Source organism: Canis lupus, chromosome 17 (genome assembly GCF_048164855.1).
Source record: "Canis lupus baileyi chromosome 17, mCanLup2.hap1, whole genome shotgun sequence".
NCBI lineage: Eukaryota > Metazoa > Chordata > Mammalia > Carnivora > Canidae > Canis > Canis lupus.
In genome coordinates, this window is record NC_132854.1 from 36851598 (window position 1) to 36866066 (window position 14469).

A 14469-nucleotide genomic window follows, 5' to 3' on the forward strand; every position below is an offset into this window, starting at 1 on the left:
TGTACATAGTATAGAGTCAGTATGTAGTAGGCATATATCACTTTCATCAGTTTTTACCACTACTCTCGTTTTCAGGGCAGTTATAATTAGGTTCTGTGATGTTTCCTTTCTTTCAATCAGAGTGTTTGTCATCAAGTGCTTTAGTTCTAATTATTAAGTGCCAAGTTTAAAATGTGAGTATGGTTTTCCTTCTATGGGATATAATAATCTACATAATATGTCTACATAAAAATACCCCAAATTTTGAAAATAGAATAAGGAATTCATTGACTATCAATAATTGTACACATTTTTTTAAGAGAGTGTGAGCAGGGGAGGGGTAGAGGGAGAGAAAGAATCTTAAGCAGGCTCCACGCCTAGTGTGGAGCTCAATGCAGGTTTCTATCTCACAACCCTGGGATTGTGACCTGAGCTAAAATCAAGAGTTGGATGCTTAACTGACTATTCCACCCAGGCACCCCAGTTGTATACTATTTTCATAGAAGCAAAAAGAAGCTACCTTCAAAAAGGAAGAAAAAAGCATCCAATCATTTAAATAAGTTCTATTAAGCTCCTTCCATTGAGGATAAAAATGAGAATGTATAATTCATACATTATCAACATTTATCAACATATTATTATCAACATTTTTTGTTGATACACTAAAAAATTGTGAGTGCGTTGGTGGATGCAATTTTGTTTCATAGGTGTTCTGTTTGAAGAAGGCTAATGAGGCTTGAGAATGCATAGGAGAGAACAAGAAACCCAACCTGAGATGTTTTTGTAGAATTTATTGAAAACTCCATGCTTAAACTGATCCCTAACTTAGAAAATGGAGGCAAGTGGGGTAAGGAAGTATATAAAATGAATAATAATAGCAGTAATATCAATAATAGTTAGTAGTAGTGAAGCACGATTGTTTGAAATGAAGTTTCCAGGGTTGAGCTAAGGTAGTGGGAGTAGGGAGGCAGCCAATATGGTGGATCTCTCAGTGGAGGCTGGTGGTCAGAGAAAGCAATATAAATATGGGGACAAATGAGAGACTAGAAAGGAATATGATAAAAAGACACTGGAGTGTCTCAGAAATCAGAAGACAGGGCATCAGATCACAATGTAAGTTTGGGGCCAAGAACTAGTAACAGAATTAAAGAATTGTTTACTGAGCAGCCCGGTTGGTTCAGTGGTTTAGCACCGCCTTCAGCCCAGAGCCTGATTCTGGAGACCCGGGATTGAGTCCCATGTCAGCCTTCCTGCATGGAGCCTGCTTCTCCCTCTGACTGTGTCTCTGCCTCTCTGTGCGTATCTCATGAATCAATAAATAAAATCTTAAAAAAAAATTAAGGTATTGCTTACCAAACATAATAGGTGCTTCCCACAGGTCAAGATACAATTTAATCCTTTTTTTTTTGTTTTTACTTTAAAGATTTTATTTATTTATCATTTATTTATTTATTTATTTATTTATTTATTTATTTATTTATTTATTTATTTTAAAGAGACAGAGAACACAAGTGAGGTGGAGGGGCAGAGGGAGAGGGAGAAGTGGAGCTCGATTCCATTATGACCTGGGCTGAAGGCAGACTAAGCCACCCAGGTGTCCCTAGGATAGACACTTGAGAAATACCAGGTATGCAACTCATACTGTATTTTTAAAAGTGTAGCTGGCAAAATTGATTAGTGATCTCATGAATACCATTGCTTGGGGAGAGAGTAAGGTAGGTGATGTAGCAGATCCTGAAACAGGTGTGTATCCCCCTGTTAGTTTTTGGTAACCAAATCTTCCACTATAAATGTTTGGTACCAATTATTTTTTTTTTAAGATTTAATTATTTATTCATGAGAGACAGAGAGAGAGAGAGGCAGAGACCCAGGCAGAGAGAGAATCAGGCTCCATGCAGGGACCCCAATGTGGAACTCGATCCCAGGACCCCAGGATTACACCCTGAGCCAAAAACAGATGTTCAACCACTGAGCCATGCAGGTGCCCCAAAGAAAATCTTCTAAAAAGAGAAATTAGGGGTGCCTGGGTGGCTCAGTGGTTGAGCATTTGCCTTTGGCTCAGGTCATGATCTCAGGGTCCTGGGATTGAGCCCCAAGTTGGGCTCTCTGCTCAGCAAGGAGTCTGCTTCTTCCTCTCCCTCTGCTGCTCCCCCTGCTTGTACCCTCTCACTTGCTAGCTCTCTCTCTTTCAAATAAATAAATAAAATATTTTTTAAAAAATTTAAAAATGTATACAAATTATACATTGATACTACAATAAAATGTGATATATGCTTCTCTTCTTTCCTCCTATTCTTTTTTAAAAAATATTTTATTTATTTATTCATGAAAGACACAGAGAGAAAGGCAGAAACAAAGGCAGAGGGAGAGGCAGGCTCCCCAAGGAAAGCCTGATGTGGGACTCAGTCACCACCTAAGCTAAAGGCAGATGCTAAGTCACTGAGCCATCTAGGTGCCCCCTCCTTATTCTTGAAATCATAATATATTAGTAATTACTTTTAAATGGGTAAATATTAAATAGTATTATCATTGTGAAAAAAATGCCAAGTATTTGTGTCTGTTGTGTTTCTTGATAAATTGCTATCACCTAAAACTATGCCTGGGCACTCAGTAGATATTTTCTGAATGAATGAGTATCATTAGCTAGGTTTATAGGACTTAGATTTAAAAACAAAACAAAACAAAAAAATTCTCCAACTACGATTATCTTTTAGAGTTGTAAAATTTTCAAGCTTCAAATAAAAAGGATCACATCAATATAATGAAAACAATTTAAAAAATTTAAATTTAGATTTAATGGCTTAGTGAGAAAGTGAACTTGGATCTGATTACATATTCTAAATCAGAACCACTCAATCTGAAACATCAATTTAAAGCACAACAAATAACCTAGTTAAATTAATTGAATTGTTAGAGCGAAGTGGAAGGTTTCAGTAGTCTTGAAAAATGATGTGTAGTTTCACAGGGAAAGACATTGTAAAAGTTAAGATAGTTATTTTGTAATATTTAATTGCAAGTGTCACAGCTATTGAGCTAATGCTCAGGATCTTCATTATAAAACTACTTCAAAACAAATAGTGAATATTAACAATCTTGGGACCAAAAAAGCAATATCATTGACGTCATTTTAGAATAGAGATATGTTCAGGAAATGTATATTATCCAAAATAACACAAATTCAAAACAATTTACCTCAAACAGACAAATTTCTATTATGTCCATTCTGCTAATCTTTCTAGTTCATCAAATATAGGATAAATTTTAAAAGCCCATTTAGTTCTGTCAAACTAGAAGGACTCATATAAGTGAAGAAAATCTTTTAAAATTTGTCAGTGTTTTCATAACAAATAATATCATGGAGTAGAAATAATGAATTGGAATAAACTGAACCAATTAGAGCTGTTTATATAGACACACTGTTGATTTTCATGGAAAATATAGTGTTGATTGTGGTGCTTAACCCAGGAGATACTTAGGAAGTGTCAAGTACTTAAAATGAAGCTGCTAAACATCTTAAATGCATTAGGAGATATTTCTAATTTTTATCAGATTTTTTTAATCAGCTAGTGACTCTAAATATTACTGTTTTATACTAACATTTATTAGTAATGTGGGAGGTATTCTGGGTATTTTTTAAGACTGTATTTATTTATCTTCAGAGAGAGAGGACGCATGAGAGAGCATGATTGCGGAGGGGCAAAGAAGGTGAATTTCAAGTCCACTCCATGCCAAGTACAGAGTCCAACACAGGGCTCCAGCTCACAACCCTGAGATCATGACCTGAACCAAAATCAAGAGTCGGATGCTTAACCAACTGAGTCACCCAGGCGCCCCTGTTCTGAGTATTTTAAATTTGTAAGAACTCCAAGTCTTTTTCTTTCTTTCTTTCTTTCTTTGTTTTTTTTGTCTTTTTCTTTTTTAAGAACTCCAAGTCTTGATGACATCTTCAAGCTATAAGGAACTTTTCATGATTGATTATACATTTGCAGATTAGTAGTTCTCACCTTTTTTGTCAATGATCACATCTTACATAGGATTTTGCTTCTAGCTAACATCTCAATGGAACACTGGAGTTCTCATAGTGATATATAACAACATCCTTGTCTTAAACAGAACAAAATCTATTCAGAGTCGTGTGGTTCTGATTTTTTAAGTAGTTCCATTGTTCTCACAAGAAACTTCTATTTTTATATTGTTGTAAATTTAAAGAATTCTATTTTGTTATCTTTAATTAAATAACATGAAATATTTTAAGTATATTTTGAAACTTTGACTAGGATTGAACTCTTTTTTTAGGTAAAAGAAATACCCCTAAAATTCTCTCTCTGCTAATAGGAGTCTACAGGTAGGAGGTCTAGGTCTGTAAGGGAACTCTCCTACCAGTGGTCCTGACAACTCCCTGCATATGAAGGGATTAGAGAAAAGAAAGAACTGGAATGATTCTAAAGTTTATCTTAGGCAAATGGGTGAAAAGACTATTATTAAGTAAAAGAGTAATGAAATAATGGATTAATTCTTGGACATGATGTGGTGATGTAAAGAATTTAAATTTTTTTAAAGATTTTATTTATTTGTTTATTTGAGAGAATGAGAAACAATGTGAAACAGTGAAAGAAAGCATGAGGGTGGAGGGTAGATGGAAAGTAATATGCAGACTCCGTACAGAGCATGGAAACCTACTCAAAGTTGATCCCAGGACTCTGGGATCATGACCTGAGCCGAAGGCAGATGTTTAACCAATTGAGCCACCTAGGCACCTCAAGAATTTAAAATCTTTACCTAGTTCTCAGAAGACTGTTTTTGACTGAAATGCCATATTTGAGAGTCGTCATTTGAGAGTCGTCATTTGAGAGTCACACGTCAAAAATTGTTTCATTTGTTTTGTTTTGCTTTTCAGATAATTGATCCAATTTTGTCTTGCATTATATATCTAAGTAGAAAAATAAGTAGCAGAAAAGTCTTAATAGTAGGACACCCAAGAGAGTGACCGAGATGATTCTGTCCTGAATCATCATGTAATTTGTACATAGTAGTGCATAGAAAAATTGTGTTTGTACATAGTAATTTGTACATAGTAATTTGTACATAGTAGTACATGTAATTTGTACATAGTAGTGCATAGAAAAATTGTGTTTTTAAGGATTGAGCCTATAAAAGGGAAGTATTCAGTATAGGTCCAGTAAATAAGAGATGTCCCCAGAACTTCTCAGTATGAAAAGAAAGAATGGGTCATAGTCAGGGAAGAAAGTGATGTTGGGAATAGAGATCTGGACACAATCAAAATTCATATGGCAGACTAAATTATAAGAATTGACCATTTGATGCAAAAAGGAAGTGAGGAGCAAGTGGCTAAAACCACAAGAGAGTCATTTAAGTAAAAGACAATAATTAATTAAAGCAGTACCATGTGACCAATGAGATAGGAAAAGGAGTCTGGTGTCATAGAAACCAAATTAGGAGTTTATAAAAGTAGAGAAATAGTATTGGCTAAAACCTAATGTGTGGCATAGGGGCAAAGAAAAGTCAGGCAACAGAAAGGCAAATGAAGAAGAGTGGGTTGTGTTGATCTGCATCCTCTGTTCAGTTTTCTGGTTTATGTTTCTTTCCATTATGGCCAATTGCTGGCTCCCAGGAGACACGTGCCCAATTCTGAACCTACCCAAGCAGGATTCAGACCTAGAAACATTATATTTCCCATGGTTCTGAGACATCAATACTCCATTCTTTGATCAGATTGCTACCACCACTGAACCTAAATTTTAAAAACATAAAGTAAATACCAGGCTTCACTCAGTTTCCTTTCTCATAGAAGAAAGATGGGGATGGCTTTTCCCTTATGAGAAGTGAGAAAAAATGACATTTTATTAGCTATACAATTGTTCAACAGTTACCAGTGGGACAATGATTTGAGAAGTAGCAATGGGATAACTGGTTTCCTAAACAAAAGAATATTTGGCACGTGGTTTGGAAAGAAACCAGCTTAACTGTAAGAATAAACCTTGGGGAATAAAACTTTGGTACTGAAAATTATTCAGCAAATATAGAGTTTGAGAAAAAGTACCAAAGGAAGGGAAAATTAGTTCATTCACTTAAACAGGTGAAATTGAGCAACATTGCTTAATGTTAAGGATAATGAATTTAGATGGTAAGTAGAAAGAAAGGTAAGATTAGACTGGAGAGAGATGGAACATTTAGTCAAGAGAAGTTAAACATTACTAGAGACAAATCTATGTTTTCCGTCATGTAACCCATAAAGTTGTTCCAATATAACAAAAAGGATAGACTAGATGACTGTAGAGGAATTCCTACCCTGCAAAGCTCTCTGAATCCTTAATTTTTTTTTGACCCTTAACCATGTCTCTCATACTTTTCAGAATACACAGGTAATATGAATGACCAACAGCCACAAGTTACTCGTCTCTTGCTTCATTCTAATCTATATGGCTTTTTTTTTTTTTTTTTTTTTTTACTAAACTCATGTCCCCAAATGGCAATAATTCTGGCATTAGTTCATTCTTTCTCATTATTAATGTCAGATAAAATAAAAATGTTGTGGCTGTTCTGCCAATATCTAGAACAGTGAAGAAATACACTAGATTTAGTCTGAGTCCAATGGGTAGAATATTATTTTACCCTATATCCCAACTTGTTTTATGTTTTAAAGGGCATGATTAACCTTCTACTTTGTTCCATACTTCTATTTAACACAAATCTTTTTTAGTTTCCCAGGGCTGCCATAACAAAGTAGCACAAACTGATGGACATAGTAAAGACAAATGTATTATCTCATGGTTGTGGAGGCTAGAAGTCTAGAATGAAGGTGTTAGCAAAGCCATGGTTTTTCCTAAGCCTCCAGGTGAAGATTTTTACTTGCCTTGGCCAGTTTCTGTCTGACAGCCCTAGGCATTCCCTGGTCTGTAGCAGGTTCACTTCTCTCTGCCTCCATCTTCAAAAGACCATCTTTTTTTCCCTTTATGTGTGTCTCTAAATCTTTACTGGGCTTCTCCTCTCCATGTGTGTGTGTTTGTATGTGTGTGTGTGTTTTCCTTCCTTATAGGGACACCAGTTAATTGGATTAGAGCTAACTTAACTTGATTTTATCTATTATCTATCAAAGACACTATTTCCAAAAATGTCACATTCATGGATCCTGGGGTTAGGACTTCAATACTTATTTGATGATGATGATGATGATGATGATGATGATGATGATGATGATTGAAGTATATTCCTATACAATATTAGTTTCAGGAGTGCAACTTAGTGCTTTGACAATTCTATATGTTACTCAATGCCCACCATCTACACATAATAAAAAATTGAAACATGTTTAGTACTGTACATTATTACAATATTCTTGATTATATTCTCTATGCTATACTTTTCATCTTTGTGACTTATTTATTTTACAACTGAAAGTTTGTACCTCTTAATCCCCTTTACCTATTTTGCCCATTCACCTACCCATCTCTGTTCTAGCAACCACTAGTTCATTCTCTGTATTTAGGAGTCTGTTTCTTTGTGTTTTTGTTTGTCTTGATTTTTAGATTCCACATATAAATGATATTATATACTCAAAAATACATTAAAAAGATCATTCACCAAGATCAAGTGGGATTTGTTCCAGGGATGTAAAGGTAGTTCAATATTAGCAAATCAATCTATGTGATACATCACATTAACAAAATAAAGGAAAAAAACCATATGATCAACATATCTTTTTGAGAGACTCAATTTAACCCCTAACAATTTCCCATTACCTAGGATTTTGCAATATATATTCTTCCCTCCACAACCCAAGACTTACTATTTTGTAATATATATTCTTCCCTTCTATTTCTTAAACATCCCTAAACTGTCTTTTCCCACTCTTTTGAAGTGAGGTCCAGCTAGTTGACTGAGCACTGGTTTATGAAATGATAGTCAAAGAACCGAGTACCAATTACAATGCTGGCTGTGGAAATTTAATTTATTTTATGTTATTTATTTTATTTTATTTTATTTTATTTATTTATTTTCTTATTTTAGAAAGAGAGAGAGCAAGGGGAAGAGCAAAGGGAGAGGGAGAGAGGGAAACTCAAGCCGACTCCATGCTGAGGTCAGAGCCTGATGCAGGGCTCGGTCTCAGGATTCTGAAATCATGATGTGAGCCAGAATCAAAGCAGGCACTTAACTCATTGAGCCACACAATGACTGGAGATTTTAGAGGCCACACTTTAAATATGTGGTCTCCAAACAATAGAATTCACTTGGATCACTGACTCACATTTAGAGATAGTCTCCATGAATCTCAACATTGGAATTTGCACACATAAAAAATCAACTTTTATTTGTTAAGCCAGTGAGATGCAAATAGTACCTTGACTAACATGCTCATATATATTAAGGGAAGATTTTACTTTCAAATGTTCATTATTAAATTGTTTAACACAGTATCTAAAATAAAGTACATTAAAAATACTCAATTTCATAATTCAGGGTTTTTGATATATTCACATAGCTAAACTTTTCTCAGGATTTAGCCCCTCCCCTCCCCTCTGTACCACTCCCCCTCCCCTCTTCCCCCTCTCCCTTTGCCCCTCCACCCCGCCCCTCCCCTAAAAAAAAAAAAAAAAAAGATTTAGTGTACACTTTTTATCCCAGTGAACAATAATTTTTAAAATGAAAAGAAGAGCACCTGGATGGTTCAGCTGGTTAGGTGTCAGCCTTCAAATCAGATCAGAACCCCAGAGTTCTGGATTCGAACCCAAGAACCACTAGTTGGTTCCATGCTCAATGGGGAGCTTGTTTCTCCCTCTCCTGCCTCTCCCCCTGCTCGTTCGCACACTCTCTCTCTAATACATAAATATCTTTTTTTAAAAAAATGAAAAGAAACTTCTGATGAAAAATTATGTCGCAAAGTAGTTTTAATGCATTGTGAAAGCAACCTAATTTGCATATTTATTAACATAAATGATATTTAAATATCTAAAAAGTAAAAATATTACCAGACCATTTCTGACAATGGTCAATTATCAGTCTCCATCTTATTTGTTAGAAACTCTTACTTAGGGATCCCTGGGTGGCGCAGCGGTTTGGCGCCTGCCTTTGGCCCAGGGCGCGATCCTGGAGACCCGGGATCGAATCCCACATCAGGCTCCCGGTGCATGGAGCCTGCTTCTCCCTCTGCCTGTGTCTCTGCCTCTCTCTCTCTCTCTGTGACTATCATAAATAAATAAATTTAAAAAAAAAAAAAAAAAAAGAAACTCTTACTTATGTATGTGTTATAGAAACATGTTTAGACTAGTATATCTGTATTCACATGTTCTTTTATACATCCATACAATGATTTGATAGATATTTTGGTGCCTGTTATGTTTAATACTCTCTGCTTGGAGTTAGGTATAGCATAATGAAATAAGAAGGCAAGTTCTAGCTTGCATTAAGTTTACAGATAATAGGAGAGATGGGAAATAAAAAAAAGGATGTTACAGGTGTATAATTACACATTGCAAAAGTGTTATGAATGAAACACAGAGAGAGATATGAAACCATAGAGAAGAGGATGTGAGCTAGTCTGGGTTGATCAAAGAATGTTTTCATGAGAAAATGATGTCTTTCACTGAGCTTCTAATGCTGAGTAAGAATTAAATGAATCAAGAGTGAGTGGTGGAAAGTGTTTTATGCAGAGTAAAAAGGCATCCAAAGGCCCTAGGTAAAACAAAAACCAAAACCAAGATTAATTCCAGGACTGTAGAGAACTTGTGAGATAATGTGTGAAATGAGACTGAAAAAAAGTAGGGGCCAAAACTTCCAGGAAGCTTCAGGCCATGTCAGGGATTCTGTTCTATTTAGTAATAGAGATAAATAATATAGTCATATTTGCAGTTTAAGAATAGAGTCCTAACTACAACTTGGTAAAGAAAGAAGTGGTTCAGAGAAATAATATTATTTCAGGTAAGAGATATTTGTAGCTTGGACTAAAGATTCGGATATGGGGAGAAATAAATGAACAAACATCTAGGAATTATAGCATGCATACACTGTGATATAGAAGTAAAAAAAAATTAACTATTCCTATAAAGTACATTGCTTTTCCTTTGAACACCATTCCTGCTTAATGGCATATTGGGGCTTATGCATATTTCTATACATACATTCGGGGGTTAATAGGGGGTACAAGAAATTATGTAGATGAGGGATAAGATATAAATTGCCAGTGAATATGTGTTCAGTGTACCTTGGTGTCACCTCTAAATTCTCTTTGGGATATCAGTCAATTCAATGTTCAAATCCCAATAAGCACTATTCTCCCTCCGTCAGTGTGTTTCTTTCTTCCCTCCACATTTGAAATGAGAGGTCTAGATACGCACTCCCTGGTGAGGGGAGGATCATTTGTGTGCGTTGCTGTCTTTACTATGCCTTCAACAAGTTGTTCTTTCACTTTGCCTGGTCACTGAGGTCCCAAGATCAAAATGAAGTTCATTCTATGGGGAAATGGAACACTTGTCAGTAGTCTTGGATTATTTCAGATCTATCTAGGTGATTTTCCTTCTGATCCTATTGGATATTGGATTGTAAATAGGAAGCCAGAATAATCTTAATATTCCTAAGCACTTTTGTTTCTACAGATCACTTGCCCATCTCTCCTCCTATTCATACCCACCCTCAGTATCTAAATAGTCTATCCCATTTCTTCTAAGGGATTTTGCCTACATCATATCATACATCCTCCCTGCAAAAGACCTTACCAGAATAGAGTTTGTATTTTGTTCCTCCAAGTATACTTTGTACTCCCCAAAACTTATTCATATGTAAATATAATATTTTCATATTAGAAAGGCTTTCCTGATCATCTATAATGCCTGGATTTTAAGATTAACATTTTACCACATGCACAAAATAAAATTCTAACATGAAAGGCAAAATTAAGCAAAGAACTATTTATTCTTGACTATATCTGCCCTACACAGTATGCAAAGATTCAAAGCTGGAAAATGTGGGAGTCCATAATGGAATTATATCTACACATAATAAAAAAAATTGAAATATGTTTAGTATCTTGGCATCTGTGTCTAGTTATATCTTTCCTCTCTAAGAATATCACTCTCTTCACAAGATGGCATCTGGGTACTTAGTAAAGTTTAGACATTTTCAAGTAGATGGGAGAGAAAATTCATGGTTCATATGTTGAACTTAAGTGCTGGCTAATTTAACGTCCTTTGCTCCAACACCATTATGATCACTGAATATAAGTCAACTACTATGTGGCTGATCCATTGTCGTCGTCTTCTTCTTCTTCTTTTTCTTCCTCTTCTTTTCTTTTCTTTTCTTTCTTTTCTCTTCTTTTCTTTTCTTTTCTTTTCTTTTCTTTCTTTTCTTTTCTCTCTCTCTCTCTCTCTCTCTCTCTCTCTCTCTTATGTATTCAGTAGGCACTACTGATCATGTACCTTGCTGTGAGCACATCCTGACGTCCTTACCTTATTCCCTTCTCTATTCAGGGAAGATCCACTCTCCTCTCAGCATTTCAATTTTTAGACCCACACTCTTCTAAGGAATTTTGTCATCACAGGGTGGTTGCAAAACTACCATGACTAAAAGAGAGAGAAAGTTCAGGGAAAGACATAAGGAGACACATAGAAAATATTTTGTCAATCTGAATATATTTCTAAAGTAATTCTGATGATAAGAACATTCTAGATCCTCTCAATAAATGCAGAAAAAACATTTGACAAAATACAGCATCTTTTCCTGATTAAAAACTCTCAAGAAAGTAGGGATAGAAAGAACATACTTCAACATCATATAGGACATATATGAAAGATCACAGCTAATATCATTCTCAACAGAGAATTCTAAGAGCTTTCCGCTAAGTTCAAGGAACATGACAATGTCCACTCTCATCACTGTTGCTCAACATAGTACTGGAAGTCCTAGCCCCAGCAATCAGAAAACAAAAAGAAATAAAGACATCCTAATCATTAAGGAAGAAGTCAAATTTTCACGGGATGACAAGATACTATAATGCAGAATCCTGAAAGACTCCACCAAAAACTTGTTACAACTGATAGATGAATTTAGCAAAATCACAAGTTATAAAATCAATGTACAGGTACTATTGTATTTCTATACACCCATAATGAAGCACTAGAAAGAGAAATCAAAGAATTGATCTCATTATAATTGCACTAAAAACCATAAGATATCTATGAATAAACCTAGCCAAAGAGATAAAATCTGTACAATGAAAATTATAGAAAACTTATGAAATACAAAGAAATGGAAAAAATGTTCCATGATTGGAAGAACAAATATTGTTAAAATCTGTATACTACCCAAAACACTCTACATATTCAGTGCATTCCTGATCAAAATAACACCAGCTTTTTTCATAGAATTAGAACAAATAATCCCAAAATTTGTATGGAACCAGAAAAGGCCCTGAATAGCCAGCCAGTGTTAATAAAGAAAAACAGGAAGCATCACAATTCCAGACTTCAAGCTGTATTACAAAGCTGTAATCATCAAAATAGCATAGTACTGGCACAAAAACAGACACATAAATCAATGGAACAGAATAAAGAACCCCAAATGGACCCACAACTACATAGTCAACTAATCTTGAGTAGAGCAGGAAAGAATATCCAATGGGAAAAAGATTATCTTCAACTAATGGTGTTGAGAAAACTGGACAGCCACGTGCAAAAGAATGAAACTGGATTACTTTCTTACACCATACAAAAAATAAATTCAAAATGGATGAAAGACCCAAATGTGAGATAGGAAACCATCAAAATCCTAGAGGAAAAAATAGGCAACAGCCTCTTCAATCTTGGCCACAGCAACTTCTTACTTGATATGTCATTAAGGGTAAGGGAAACAAAAGCAAAAAGGAACTACTGGGACCTCATCAAGATAAAAAGCATCTAAAAAAAAAAGATAAAAAGCATCTGCACAGCAAAGGAAACAATGGAAAAACTAAAAAGTAACCTTCAGAATAGGAGAAGATATTTGCAAATAACATATCAGATAAAGGGCTAATATCCAGAATCTGTAAAGAACTCATCAAAATCAACACCCGACAAATAAATGATCCGTTTAGGAAATGGATAGAAGACATGAATAGACATTTCTCCAAAGAGGACATACAATGGCTAACAGAAACATGAAAAATGCTCAACATCACTCATCATCAGGGAAATACAAATCAAAACCACAATGAGTTACCATTCACACCTGTCAAAATAGCTAAAATTAACAATTCAGGAAATAATAGATGCTGGTAAGGATGCAGAGAAAGGGGAACAATTGCAATGTTAGTGGGAATGCAAATTACTGTAGCTACTCTGAAGCACAGTATGGAGATTCCTCAAAAAGTCAAAAATAGAGCTACCCTACACCCCAGTAAATTCATTACTAGGTGTTTATCCAAAGGATTAAAAAATGCTGATTTGAAGGAGCACATACACCCCAATATATATAGCAGCACTACAAAAATACCCAAATACGGAAAGAGCCCAAGTGCCCATTCACTAATGATTGGATAAAGAAGATACAGATATAGATATAGATAATGGAATATTACTCAGCCATCAAAAAGAATGAAATCTTGCCATTTGCAACAATGTGGATGGAACTAGAGAGTATTATGCTAAGCGAAATAAGTCAGTTGAAGAAAGACAAATACCATGTGATTCACTCATATATGTAATTTAAAAAACAAAACAGATGAACATATGGGAAGGGAAAGAAAAATAAGACAAAAACAGAGAGGGAGGCAAACCATAAGAGACTCTTAACTATTGAGAACAAACCAAGGGTTGCTAGAGTAGAGGAATGTGGGTGGATGCACTTAATGGGTGATGGACATTAAAGAGGGCGTTTCTTGGGATGAGCACTGGGTGTTATATGTAAGTGATGAATCACTAAATTTCCTTCTAAAATCAATACACACTATATGTTAAATAAATTAAAAATTCTAAATATATTTTATTATTTTTTAAGTATTTTACTTATTTATTCATGAGAGACACACACAGAGAGAGAGAGAGAGAGAGAGAGAGAGAGAAGAGAGAGTCATAGACAGAGGGAGAAGCAGGCTCTATGCAGGAAGCCCAATGTGGGACTCCATCCCGGGTTTCCAGGATCATGCTCTGGGCCGAAGGCAGGCGCTAAACCACTGAGCCACCCAGGTATCCCTCTAAATGTATTTTAAACATCAAACACACTTAGAGATATTTAACATATTCACTTATAGTATTAAAAAAACTACATATAATTATAGATTTTCTCAGGTGAAGGAATTTGGAAACTTTAAGTTTATCAGTTAAAATTATTCCACCAAAAGGGGTACTTGGGAGACTCAGTTAAGTGTCTGCCTTTGGCTCAGGTCCTGGGATTGAGCCACACTGGGCTCGCTCTTTGGAGGGGCCTGCCTCTCCCTCTCCCTCCTCTCCCTCTCCCTCTCCCTCTCCCTCTCCCTCTCCCTCTCCCTCTCCCTCTCCCTATCTA

At 35.5% G+C, this 14469-nt stretch overlaps 1 long non-coding RNA gene across 2 annotated transcripts in view; it reads right to left on the minus strand.

Annotated features, from left to right (window-relative positions):
* The window catches only part of LOC140608390 (uncharacterized), a 62071-nt gene extending 53375 nt beyond the window's left edge, over window positions 1–8696 (minus strand). For both annotated transcript variants that reach the window (XR_012010405.1, XR_012010406.1), the window contains exon 1: window positions 8657–8696. This is a non-coding gene — a long non-coding RNA (uncharacterized lncRNA). The remainder of the gene's footprint in view (window positions 1–8656) is intronic.
* Window positions 8697–14469: the final 5773 nt, after the last annotated feature.